A 14,667-nucleotide genomic window follows, 5' to 3' on the forward strand; every position below is an offset into this window, starting at 1 on the left:
GTTCCTAGTCAATGTTTCGTTGTGGAAACTATCATATGCATGCTAAATTTCGAGCTTCTGTAAAAGATCACAAATCTTGGAGATTTTGCGTTTGCTTCAATTTGGTACGCTTTTTAGTTGTTTTTGCAACAGTATTCTGACAAGTTCTGTGTACCAAGGAGGGATCAGCCGAGCCGTTTGTTAATTTATTTGGTATAAAACTTTCAGTTGCTGTCGATAGAGTTTCTCTGAATTCAAACTACATCTGGTCTACACTTACATTGTTAATTTGGAATGAGTGGAGATTGTCTCTCAGGAAGGCGTCAAATGAATTTTTATCTGCTGTTTTCAACAGGTACATTTTTCGTTTATTTTTGGGGGACTTGGGGGTTAGGTTTTGGGGGGTACAATATTCAGTCTCGCTATGAAGACAACCCTGTGTTCACTAATCCCTGTACCCGCTTTGATGCTTGTTATTAGCTCGGTATTATTTGTTGCTAAGAGGTCAAGTATGTTTTCACAGCCGTTTACTATCCTCGTGGGTTCATCAACTAACTGCTCGAAATAATTTTCAGAGAGTGCATTTATCACAGTTTCGGACGACGTTTTATGCGTACCTCTGGATATAAATATGTATTGTCGCCAAACATATCGAGGGTAAATTAGTCACCACCAAGTATAACTGTATGTGAGGGGTACGTGTTTGAAATTAAACTCAAGTTTTCTTTGAACCTTTCAGCAACTGTTTCATCTAAATTGTGAGGGCGACAAAAGGATTCATTTATTATTTTATTCCGCTTGCGTAGAATGACACCTGCCCATACTAACTCACAGGAACTATTATTTCAATTTCGCGAGAAGACAAAATATTTTTAACAGCAACAAACACGAAACCGCCAACTGTGTGTAGCCTATCCTTTCGGAACACTGTTAGATGCTTCGCAAAAATTTCGGCTAAACTTATCTCCGGCTTCAGTTAGCTTGCAGTGCCTATAACTATTTGAGTATTAGTACTTTTTATTAGCGCTTGGTGCTCCGGTACTTTCCCAACACAGCTACGACTATTTACAACTGCTATACCGATGGTTCCTGTATCTACGTTCTTCCTGTGTTCGACCTGCACCCTTTGAGACTGAAACTTCTCGTGGATCGCACTCCTAGCAGCGCCGTGTGCCCCCTTATAGCTCACACCTCCTATGTGGCGATCTTCCTCATCCAGAGTCTCTCTCTCCTGCTAGTTCATTAAACATGGCCACATTGCCCACTAATGACTGCACTGCTTCTTGACTGGTGACACCTCGCGCCTCTGATTTTGCCTCTGTGTCCATTATCCACGATAAAAATTACACTAAAACAGAACGATACGAGCAGAACAGTTAGTCCCGATCTATTCTACCAAGTTACTTCTTCTCTCTATTCGTGGTCCACATGAACTCTCCGTACTGCCTAGTCGTGTGCTCTAAATGGTTACAAGTAAAGCAGTTCCGCAACTTTTGTACTAACCATTCATCTTTACCATTGCTCTTAAACTTCGATAGATCCGCAGTTTTTTCTAGATTGGTAAATGTAAATTTCGTAAAATCACGCCCTCTAAACATCGACACCATGATTACCACCACGTTGCTAGCCCGGTATCGGCAGATAAACACGATATTGCAGTGCCTGTGTTATTCTGATTAAAATGCAAAGTTCCTTGGACGTGCATGCCTTTCAAGTACAACGCCTGACCTGTACGGGAATATACAAAATGGAGGAACGAGTACGGGTCGTAGACGCATGGTTGACGACATATGGAAGTTTGGGTATGGCCGTGAGACGTGCACGGTTAGCCGAATGATTAAACGGCTGCAGGATAAGTCATCGAACTATCAAATGACCCAGGTGTATCGGATAGGTACCGTCAGTGTGAACGGCATTAGTTCCACAATCAAAACCCAGTTGTTAAGGGACATGATTTGGGCGGCGGACATTGATATCGTGTTTCTTCAAGAGGTACGGCCTGATATGCCCCTGGGTGTTTATGGATACGCGTCTTACGTCAACCCACCTTCCGACGGTGTCGGTGGTACGGCCATACTACTTCGCGATGGCATCGAACCAACGGATATTCAGTATTTGCCATCAGCCACAGGCATTGCGCTCAGCGTCGGCGCAGTCCGTCTTGTGAATCCGTATGCCCCGTCTGGTACTGCGAAGTGGCGACAGCGAACGTCCTGTTACTGCACTGAGGTAGCTCCATTGTTTCAAGGCGCTACAGAGCACTTGGTGGTGGGCGGGGACTTTAACGTCGTTTTACGCCCTGAGGATCAGTTCCCTCACCAAGTCTTATGTCCAGCCCTTCATGCTATTATCAGGGATCTCGCTTTGCATGATACATGGACGCTAATCCACGCTGACCGACGCGGATATACACACTTCACCAGCCACTCGGCCAGCAGGCTGGAAACGATTTATGTGTCGCGAGATCTTCGGGCAGCAACTGTCGGTGCTGCGCTGTGGCCCACTGCATTCAACGACCATCAGGCCTCTATCTGCGCCGTCGCTCTCCCACGACAACAGGCAAGACGTAGCAGAGGACCTTGTATTCTCCGGGAAGAGGCTTGCTGTGTAGTCGTCACTGCCATTTGCAACAAATATGAACGACGGCCTCATGATTCCACGACACAATGGTGGATATAGCAGCTCTTCGCCGCACCGTCATGGCATATGGACGAGACAGGACGCTTTGGCTTCGATCCACCTCTTTGGTTTAGTACACGGTCTCGCGAGAACTAGCGTCGCGACAACCTTCTCCAGAGCGCCAAACGTCCGTCCACCGGACACAGGCACGGCTTCTGCAGATCGCGGCTCACAGGTCGGACGGCACGCGGGTTCGAGCGAGACTGCGAGATTCCATCCCAGAGGAACGTGCCTCTTTTTATCACATCTTCAGAGAACGGACACGTCGTAAGAGATGACTCATCACGGTAGTTATTTCTGCGGACGGACAGCGCGCAGAGACACACAACGCCATCTCCCGTGCCCTCACAGATTATTACCGCACTCTCTGTGCAGAAGATCAACGGCGTGAAAATGACGTTGAGGACGTCCTGCACGACCTGCCACGTTCTTGGAGGCCGTCACGTGGGAAGAAATGAGCATGGCCCTGTCGTGGGGCGCGAGAAACGAATCCCCTGGATGTGATGGTCTTCCGCTTGAATTTCATAGCAACTTTTCTGACCTGATGGAGGAAGTTTGGCGGCAGATGTGCTGCGATCTCCTGGGTCCGGACTTCCGCGTCCCTTCCCCCCTCCCCCCCCCCCCAAGAATTTTTGGAGGGCACTATCACACCCGTGCCAAAACCAAACGGGGGGTGCTGACCGCAAGACTTCCGGCCTTTGACGTTACTGAATTCGGATTACAGGCTGTTAGCCCGCATTCTCCGTAGCCGCCTCCTCACTCTTGTCAGAGATGCCATTCATGCCGACCAAACATGTCTGGGAAGTGGCAGTGATATACACACGGCGTTAACCTCTTATAGAGATGTGGTGGCGTTCATGCAGGCATGCCGCTTAGAAGGCACCCTCGTGGCAGTTGACATAGACAACGCATTTGACTGAGTTAATCCCCATTTCTTACAGGCTTTCTTAGAGAAGATCGGACTGACCCCACTATCGGTCGATGTAGTTGTCCGTCTCATCCACGGAGCCCCTTCCACACATCTGGTCAATGGCTACCGCTCGCCACCGTCCAGTGCGACAAGGATGTCCCCGGTCAGCCTCTCTCTCCGCCGTCGCCCTCGAGCCTGCACTTCGTGGTCTACGGCAGCGTTTGGAGAGCATTCGCCTCCGCAATGTGTATTTTAAATGTTGTGCCTATGCCGACGGTGTAGTTTTCTTTGCGAGGTCGGCAGAAGATGTATGTACGGCGATCGCGTTGCTTCAGCAATGCGGAGAGGTGGCCAGGATCCGTATCAGCCTACCAAAATAGCACACTTGACTTGATCATGCGGGTACATTTCATCAACGTCTACCTCGCTCCGATACTTAATCATTCTCCCAATGGCCGCTACAGTAGCTGCCAAGATCCAGGAGGCTTTAGGTCATTTCGTCAGCCAGGATAGGGTGTTCAAGAACCGTTACGAGACGCCAACTTTGCCCATACATGCAGACGGCATTGCAATTATAAACGTTCATAACAGGGCACGCGCTCTCTTTCTGCAGACGATGCATCGCCTACGTACTTAGTACAAGGACACCCTCCCTGGTACACTGATTCAGGAAGTGGTGCCTCAATCCCTACGGCCGCTGATTCCTGTTGGACGTATCACGCCAGCACTGTGTCACATTCGACATGACTTATCTGTTGGATGTCTTGCCGACCACGCGGGATCCTAGAACCAAGGATTTTTTACCGCTACTTTCAACGACGCTGCCTGCTAATGAGGTTGAACGCCGACATCCGGCTGGTGGCTGGAGGCGAGTGTGGAGTAACTACACTCTCCTTCCCTTCCCACCACGTTCAAGGCGCTGTGGTATGTGATAACCACTGAAAAATTCCCCACTCGACAACGTTTACACGTGATACATCTTGCCAAGGATCCTCTCTGCCCCAGATGCACCGCTGTCGACACCGACACGCACCGTTTCGCTTGTGGTACGGCTACCGACTGCTGGCTACTCACTCGGTGCATGCTGCCATTCATGTTGCGACGGACACCTCACTCCGTAGAGTCCACCGAAGTGATCCATCCCGACGTCACTTACTCCCTTGCTACTCGTCATAACGCCACGGTGTGAGTTAAGGGTATGGCATTGTCATACATTTTTAGTGAGAGCGTTGCAGGGTTTTCAGATTTGACACTATCGAGCAACTACACGGTTTTACGGCACAAAGTGTCGTGTGGTACGCTCTTTGCGAGTTACTTGGGGTCGTTATTTACGCGCCCTCCAGACCATTGGGATGTACCGGGTGTGAGAAGAGACTGATATATTACACATGATGGACTGATGAGAGAGATCAACGGTAATTGTAGGGTGTTTCACCCTCGTTGAAGCACAAGACGACCAAGACATCCCACCGTCTGGCTGCTGTGGATACCCCCGAAAGATAGAAAGATAGAAAAAAAAAGGAATTACAAATAAAAACATAACAACAAAATGAAAAACAAAATATAATAAAGTGTTGCACCCCTTCTTTTATCTTTTTCTTTTTTTAATAAAACTTTCAGAGGCGTATTTAATTTTTGTTTGAGGGCGAAGCCTGAAGTGGCGGCAAACAGCCGTTCTAGTTAGCTTCAGGGTGAAAGTGGCGGTGGCACTAACTTTGTTTTTGTTTTTAGATTAGGTTTCTGGCGGTAGTATGGGTGATAGTGGCCAACGCCTGAAGTGGAAGAGGTCTAAGAAATGGAAAACATAAAAAATAAGAAAGTAAAACTAAAAATAAAAAAAATGAAAAAAGTAAAATGGTAAGGCGACGGCTCGCGATAAGCGGGGAATCCGGGTTCGAGGCCCAGTCCGGCATAAACTTTGACTGTCCTCATTCCGTTCTACAGCCAACGATTGTCTTACTCGCAATTGCAAAATCATTTAATGTATTGGCCACATATGTTGAGAACTTTGGTGTAACTTGGCCCCCTCCCCTTTTCTAATTTTTGCTCGGCTACAGCAGCTTAACAAGGTTGTTGTTGATCACTGGCTTCGACGCAAATGTAATTTTCCACATTTTCCCTACAAGGTCCCCAAGGTAGCAATTACACTCTTCTCTCACATGCAGTAGTGTCTGTAGTTCAGGTAGGAGAGAACTTAAAAAAATAAGTTACACGCTACTAGGGCATATCAAGTAACTTTTATTGCGTTCTGCACTAATCTGCATTATGACGAAAATACATACCCCCATTTTTAAGCCGGCCGTTGTGACCGAGTGGTTCTAGGTGCTTCAGTCAGGAACCGCGCTGCTGCTACGGTCGCAGGTTCGAATCCTGCCTCGGGTATGTATATGTGTGTGCCTTAGGTCAGTTAGGTTTAAGTAGTTCTAGGTCTAAGGGACTAATGACCTCAGATGTTAAGTCCTATAGTGCTTAGAGCCATTTGAACTATTTTTCAACTTAGTCAAGTGTTTTTAAACAGCAGTCCGAACTTTCTACCAAACGTTCAGTTTCTCAACGACTGAATCCGCTCCATGGTAGCCGTTGTGTCGGCTTCTGTGGGAGCCAGTGCCGACATAAACAAGGAAGGAGAGAAGTTGCGATGGCCGGTGGAAGAAATCCAGAATGATCTGTACATAACACTTAGAACATTTTTAAGAGAAAATAATGACAACTTCTCGCTATGAGGTGGCTTCATGTGCTTCCCCTGCCTTCTACATGCAGTTACTTCTCTCTATTCCAGAATAAGATTTTCGCTCTGCAGCGGAAGTGTGCGCTGATATGAAACTTCCTGGCAGGTTAAAACTGTGGGACGGACCGGGAATCTAACTCGGGACCTTCACCTTTTGCGGGCAAGTGCTCTACCGGCTTTCATTTAACGTAAACGGTGTAACAATAACAGACACGAACCGCTGCTTTCAGTACAAAACAATAACGGACCACGTCCCTCTTCTTGGGCGCTTTCCTCGGTAATCCCATTATACCTCGCATTGGCGCCGTGTACGTCTTCACGTATGGTGGTGGATCCTGATACTTTCTTGCTTTGTATACTTACATGCAATAATTACATTCCGCTACCTGGTACACCCCAACTGGTTGGGGAATCAAGCAAGGCGCTCCCTAAAAAATTACCGTAATATGATCGACATCTCGGATTTCTCATAATCAGTGAGTCATATTCTTGTAATTTTGGCCCAAAAGTGTAGTACATTCTTACTGCTCTCTCGGAAAAGGTAATATACAGTCAGACCCCGAATCCAAGTCACTGCATTGGTCTTCGTTCGGGGATAATAGGTCATATCTGCGAGAAGTAGTATCCGTGATTCTGCTGCTTGCGGCACCATCCTAAGGAGGAAGGGGATTATTTTTTGGACAAAACACCACACGTCTGCCGAAGGCCCGCATATCAGGCGATGTTTCTCTGTGTCTATAACGTTGCACTGTGGACCCAGTGGCTCGTCCGCCATGTGAACTGTATTTAACCAGGAACGAGTCACTTGTTTCCCATTTACCACCTGATACCACAGTGCGCGCGCCCCCGTATCAAGGTGTACGTGGTGCACTGAACGCCATACCACCGACCATTTCAGTGACGGTTGTCGCCTCTCTACTGTATTATTCGGCCGTCGTCAAGTCGAGATGCTATCACGTGCCGTTGCCGTCCTGGTAGCCGGTAGTTCCATATGTACAGAACTGTGTTCCACAAAAAAGATTCGTATGTGGGCAAGCGGTGGTGAAATGTGAGCCACCGCTACCGGTCCCAGATGAGAAGGTGGCGCTAGTTCTCCTGTCGAGGCGCCCGTCAGACTTGTCCGGTGTCGTGTCCACATCTTTATCATCGTGCTTACGTAAGTAGCCGCTGCTCGGTCGCGGACGTGGACTAGTCCAAGACATCAACCACTACTAGGTGGGACGAGGGTTTCGTATCCGACCTTAGAAAGCAATCCTGTGCTCACAAAATATCCTAATGCAGCCAGGATTTGGCGCACCAACACCACCACCATAGGAAGAACTTGGGCCAAGTAGGGGGTGCGAGAAGGCGGATAAGTGTTGGCAAAGGTGACTGTATCGTGCCCAGAGCCCTTAACCTGTGACTTCGAACACTAGCACGAATTGTTTGCAGAAGTTGTCTGTAGCTCAGTTCCGTCGTGCGTGGAACGTCTGTAGTGAAGATAAGTCGCAAGTATTTGATTTTGTTTGTAGGCTGTAATGGTGCGACAATTCCCATCGGGAGTCTTCTCGGTCTCGACCTTTCCATGTTCATACGACTTCCCGTAGCCATAACACAGAAATTAGTCCAATGCAAAGCAGCTCTTACCTCGTCTCCAATCAGTGATGAAACACTAGGTCATCCGCGTATGTTCTGCATATAAACTTGTTGTGCCTCATCATCATTCCTCGGAGTTGATTCCGGAGTCCTCAGAGGAGTGGCTCGACAGCGATGGCATACAGTATCGTCGACAGCGGACACCCTTCTCTGGCCGATCGTGGGATTGTGATGGGCCCCACAATGCGTCCATTGATGAGCACTCTCTACTAGGCGCCGTGCAGTAGTCTCATAACGACGGTGACAAAACTATCTGGAAACTTCATTTGCGTCATGACTCCCACGAGATGGGTGTGGCTCACCCTGTCAAAGGCGCGATCGAAATCCGTATATACCAGTGCACCCCGGAGACGACATGTGGTTGCCAGTACCATAACATCACGGTAGTCACTGAGTGTATGTTGCTATCCCTTCCTAGTTGGGTTTGGTCGAGTGATATCACTCGGCGCAGTACGCTTTTAAAGCGGGCTACACGTATCCTGGTGCATATCTTGTAGTCGCGATTAAGAAGGCTCAGTGGCCGGTAGGCCTCTATCTCCGTGCCGCCGGATGGTTTGTGGATGGGTATGATCATTCCTTCCACGAAGGCGGGTGGAAGAGAGACGTTAGGAGACATCAATTCGCGGTACATGGCAGTCCATAGCGGAGTCATGAGATCTTTAGATGTGCGATAAAATTCTAACGGAAGCCCGTCGGGCCCGGCAACTTGTTCTATGCTCCCTTATCGAGCGTTCTATTACGGCGTCGACTGTGAGTTCCCCCGTTAACACTCGATCGGCTGTCACGTCGAGGCACGCGGATAGTGCCCGTGGGACATAATGGAAGGCTGCCTGATCGTGTTTCGCTTCTTCGCAGAAATGACCGTATTGTTCCACAAAGGCGTTGCCAACGTCTTTTTGCGTTGTCATACGGCGACCATCCGGCAGTACGATCGTCTGTTCGAAAATGGTTCAAATGGCTCTGAGCACTATGGGACTTGTCATCTGAGGTCATCAGTCCCCTAGAACTTAGAACTACTTAAACCTAACTAACCTAAGGACATCACACACATCCATGCCCCAGGCAGGATTCGAACCTGCGACCGTAGCAGTCGCGCGGTTCCGGACTGAAGTGCCTGAACCGCTAGACCACCGGAGCCGGCACGACTGTCTGTATCGAAGTTCTGCGGCTACATTGTTTTTCTTTGATAACGTGAAACATCGACGGTGATTCTCCACAGACTCGTTCAAAGGCCCTTCGTTGACAGTGACACCCTCCAGACGACGCCGCGTTATGAAAATTATTTGGGCCTGCTCTCGTTTTATGGCATCAATCTGATCCTGTGAAGGCGCTTGTACAGAAAGTTGTGTGGCGCCTCGACATCATCTGCTCCCTTCCACATACTATCAACGCTCGGCGCCATACAGGCTTAACGCATTCCAGCCGCCACTGCAACGTCGTCGAATATGGCGGGAGGCGTCGTTCACACATGTGCCAAGTATCTTCGATTAAGCGTCTGCACTCAGGTTCCCCGAGGTGCACTTTATTCAATTTCCAAACACAGCGACTCCTCCACACCCGTTGACGCTTTAGGGACACCGTGCATATGTGTGCTATGTGATCTGAAAAGGCGACGGGCCACAATTCCGCATCAAGGATCGCAGATTCGAGACACCGTGTTCCGTACATTCGATCGAAATGACTTGGGGAGTGACTTGTGAAATCGATATATATGCGCGTCTGTCGCCATGTATCGTCTCTCATGTATCGATTAGATTCATGTCCTGTATGAATTGCCGCAGCTGCTGGCATGAATTACAGCGTGGGTGCTGATCCTTTCGTGCCAGCACGCAGTTGAACTAGCCTCCACATAAGACCGTACCGGCCCAAGAATAGTGGCGCAACCTGCTCTGCGTAAAATGGGGATCGATTGCGCGTTCCGTCGGAGGCCGACGGTGCGTAGATGTTAACAATCCGTACTCCTAGCGCTGTGAGCGTCAGTCCTCGCGCTGACGGCAGGTTCAGCATGTCTTCGACTACTGTTCCGTCACGTAGAAGTATCGCTGTTCAACTACCGCATTCAGTAGTGGGTGTAATATATGTATCTTAGTCACAGAGATCAGAGAACCTCTAGACACAAACTTCGTGCTGACGTCTGGCGCATGCAGTATGTCTCGTTACAATCGCAATTTGTCAGGCGTTCTAACTGTATTAATGTTAACAGAGGCTGTTCGATACACCTGCCGCAGTTCCTCAGTGCGTAAAGTGCACACGAACGCTTATGTTAACTTGTGTTCTGCTGCTCAGCGACATGCTGTCTGTGCGACAGTCTGCATCTTCTGCGTGGTTAACATTCGGTGGACGCCGCACGCGCCATTACGGCCGTGTCGTCTATCTGAAGATCAGTATCGGATTCATCGGCGCTGTTCCTGTGCTGGAGGTCCATCTCTCGTCGTGTTTCTCCCGCCGGGTTACCGAAGGCGAAGCTGTCGCTGCGGTGGATGGAGGGATTCCATCCGGTGGGTCTATTCAACCCCTGTGTGTGATTGGCGTCGTCCTGCTGTGTGTGAGGTAGATCCTCCCGTTGGTCAGTCCACGAAACTCCGTCTGCCGTGGAATGCATTAAGCAGGAGTCCGACGGCACTAGCCGTCGTGTCTTGTGCCGCTTCGGCGATCGTTGTTTGCGTGTGTGCGTCTGAGTGTCCGAGTGCGGAAGTGACTCCCGGTGCTCAGGGACAAAAGCAGTTGTCGGCACAACCGTAAGATCAATTTCTATCCCACCTACCGATCCTTTCCGGTTTGTTAACGGCGTCGTCGACGCCGGTGTGGCAGAATTTTTTCACAGGTGGCAGTCTCTGCAGCAATCGGTTGCTGTAAACTGTCAGGATGTTGGAGCTGGTCGTTCTTCGGGATGGCATCTGTTCGAAACGCGTCCGCATACGTTAGTGTCAGCGGCGTGAGCGCGGACGTAGGCAAGGGTTCGCCAACTGGGACTTGAACAACCCTCCACTACATACGTTCTGAACGGACGTGGCCCTCTTTCCCGCATCCACAGCATGTTTTGGGTTGTCCATCGTAGATGACTATCGCTCTGCATCCGCCGATGTACAAGTATGAGGGCACATGGGGCGTCAGTTCTATTCTGATTAGTCGCACCCCACTGAGAACGGAGTACGTCATGAAGTTGGACCATTTTTCCTCCATGTGGCTGAGCACTCTTCCATATATGCGTAAGGCGTCAATCACCAAGTCAGACGGAACCTCGAAGGGAAGTTCGAAGGTATGTATGCTTCGTAATCCCAGTCCTGCGTGATCAATAGTTTCATCAACTTGTCCATCAGATTGGCTAAATTTGAGTCCATGCTTAGTATCCTGAATGAGTTTGTCACACACGGCATCCTTAATCAGTTTGATGTAGACGACACTGTTCACTATGGAGAGGTGCATTCCAATAAGTTAGTTGTAGTCAAGTTAAACTTCGTCTATTAGGAACCTTTCAATTTCATAGGCTTCCGGTCTCTCATATTCATTCGAAAAACAAATCTTGAGAGTCGATTTGCTATAGGTTGGTTGGTTTGTGGGATCAAAGGGACCAGACTGCAACGGTCGTCGGTCCCTTTTTCTAAAAAATTAAAACCACCCAAAGAAGAAAAACGAACAGCAGGAAAGACGTCGGACGACACGGGACAAGAAATACTCCTACAGAGATCAGACAAAACAAATTAAAATCACACAGACTGTGACGGTGGTTGGCCGACCATAGAGAAAAAAAAGGAAAAGCCAACCACCGAGAACACATTAAAAACTCAGTTTAAAATCGGAGGCCAAAAGCCAGAATCAACACTAAAAAACAGAAACACTCAGATTAAATGATAAAAAACCCCTGCCGAATAAAACGTAAAACTAAGCCAGCCATAGATGGGTCATCAGCTAAAAGGGCAGGGAGCGTGTCAGTCAGTGCGAACGTCTGCCTGAGCACAGCTAAAAGCGGACACTTCAAGAAAATGTGGACCACAGATAAAATGGAGCCGCAGCGATACAGAGGTGGGTCCTCACGGCGCAATAACTGGCCGTGTGTCAGCCGAGTGTGCCCAATGCGCAGCCGGCAGAGGACGACAGACTCCTTGCGAGGGACGCGCAAGGAGGAGTGCCACACAGAAGGACTCACCTGAGCAGGAGCGGATATACTCTAGGGCACGAAAGATGGCAACCAGCTCAGCAGTGTAAACGCTGCAGCCATCCTGCAAGGAACGTTGTTCAGAATGGTCCCCTAGAGTTAGTGCATACCCAACACGGCCAACAACCATCGAACCGTCAGTGTATACAACGACAGAGCCCTGATACGTGGCGAAGATTGAATAAAAGCGGCGACGGAAGGCCTCTGGAGGGACTGAGTCCTTCAGACCCTGTGCCAAGTTGAGCCGAAGGTAAGGGCGAGGAACACACCATGGGGGTGTACGCAAAGTGGCCCGGAAAGTAGGTGGAACAGTGAAAACCCTAAGCCCGGAGAGAAGCTCTTTGATGCGGACCGCGATCGTACAACCTGATCGGGGCCGACGTTCTGGCAGATGGACGACCGATTGCGGGAACAGGAGACGATAGTTTGGATGCCCGGGCAAGCTAAAACACGGGCAGCATAAGCGGCCAGCAAACGTTGGCGCCGTAACTGCAGGGGAGGGACACCTGCCTCCACTAGTATGCTGTCCACAGGGCTGGTGCGGAAGGAACTAGTCGCAAGTCGTATCCCGCTGTGTAGTATTGGCTCCAGCACCCGCAACACAGATGGGGAAGTGGAGCCATTAGCCAGGCTCCCATAATCCAGACGGGACTGGATTAACGTTTGGTAGAGCCTTAACAGGGTAGACCGGTCGGCGCCCCAGCTGGTGTGGCTCAAGCATCGCAGAGCATTTTGATGCCGCCAACACGCCTGTTTAAGCTGCCGAATATGAGGCAGCCAAGTGAACTGGGCATCAAAAAGTACACCCAAAAACCTGTGTCTCCACCACAGCAAGAAGTTCGCCATCAAGATAAAGCCGCAGCTCAGATTGGACCGTTCGGCGCCGGCATAAATGCATAACGCGGGTCTTGGCAGCCGAAAACTGAAAACCACGCGCTACAGCCCAAGACTGCGCCTTGCGGATTGCGCCCTGTAGCTGTCGTTCAGCAGCTGCAATGCCAATAGAGCTGTAGTAAAGGCAGAAGTCGTCAGCATACAGGGAAGCGGAGACAGAATTTCCCACTGCTGCAGCGAGACCGTTTATTGCAATTAAAAACAGGCAGACACTGAGGACAGAGCCCTGTGGTATCCCGTTCTCCTGGACGCGGGAGGAACTATGGGAGGCTGCGACTTCCATGCGGAAGGTACGATACGACAGAAAATTGCGGATAAAGATCGGCAGAGGGCTCCGAAGTCCCCATCCATGAAGCGTAGAAAGGATGTGATGACGCCATGTCGTATCGTACGCCTTCCGCATCTCGAAAAAGACAGCGACCAGGTGCTGACGGCGGGCAAAGGCACTGCGGATGGTTGACTCCAGGCTCACCAGATTGTCGGTGGCGGAGCGACCTTTACGCAACACACCCTGAGACGGAGCCAGAAGGCCCCGAGACTCCAGTACCCAATTCCAGCGCCGGCTCACCATCCGTTCGAGAAGCTTGCAAAGAACGTTGGTGAGGCTAATGGGGCGGTAGCTGTCCACCTCCAAAGGGCTCTTGCCCGGTTTCAGAACGGGGATGACAATGCTTTCCCGCCATTGCGACGGAAACTCACCCTCGACGCAGAGACGGTTGTAACGGTCGAGGAGGCGTCGCTTGCAGCCCACTGAAAGGTGTCTCAGCATCTGACAGTGAATGCGATGTGGCCCAGGGGCGGTATCAGGGCAAGCGGCAAGGGCGCTGTGAAATTCCCACTCGCTGAATGGAGCATTGTAGGATTCAGAATGGTGGGTGCGAAAAGAAAGGCTCCGAAGTTCCATCTGCTCTTTAATGGAGCGGAAGGCCAGTGGGTAATTGGAAGAAGCGGAACTAAGAGCAAAATGCTCTGCCAAGCTGTTGGCAATTTCGTCAGAGTCCTTACAAACTGCCCCATTCAGTGAGAGCGCAGGGACGCTGACAGGGGTCCGATAGCCATAGAGGCGTCGGATCTTGATCCAGACCTGCGATGGACAGACATGGAGGCCAATGGTGGACACATACCGCTCCCAGCACTCCTGCTTGCTTTGGCGGATAAGGCGGCGGGCCCGCGCACGCAGCCGTTTGAAGGTGATGAGGTGTTCAAAGCAGGGATGTAGCTTGTGACGCTTGAGCGCCCGCCGGCGATCTTTAATCGCTTCAGCGATTTCAGGCGACCACCAAGGCATAGTCCGGGGCCGAGGGGACCCAGAAGAATGGGGAATGGCAGATTCGGCGGCAGTAACGATGCCGGTGGTGACCGATTGAACCACCACATCAATGTCATCACTAGAGAGAGGCTCAATAGCAGCAGTGGAGGAAAGCAAGTCCCAGACAGCCTTATTCATGGCCCACCTGCAAGGTCGCCCAGAAGACTGACGCTGTGGCAGTGACAGAAAGGTCGGAAAGTGGTCACTACCACACAGATCGTCATGCACACTCCAGGCAACAGACAGTAGGAGGCTAGGGCTGCAAATCGAAAGGGCGATGGCGGAGTACCTGTACGTGCCATGCGCCACGCTGAAGTGTGTGAAGGAACCATCACTTAAAAGCGAAAGATCGAGCTGTGCCAATAAATGCTCAATGG

This window comes from Schistocerca piceifrons, chromosome 2 (assembly GCF_021461385.2).
Source record: "Schistocerca piceifrons isolate TAMUIC-IGC-003096 chromosome 2, iqSchPice1.1, whole genome shotgun sequence".
Taxonomy (NCBI): Eukaryota; Metazoa; Arthropoda; class Insecta; order Orthoptera; family Acrididae; genus Schistocerca; species Schistocerca piceifrons.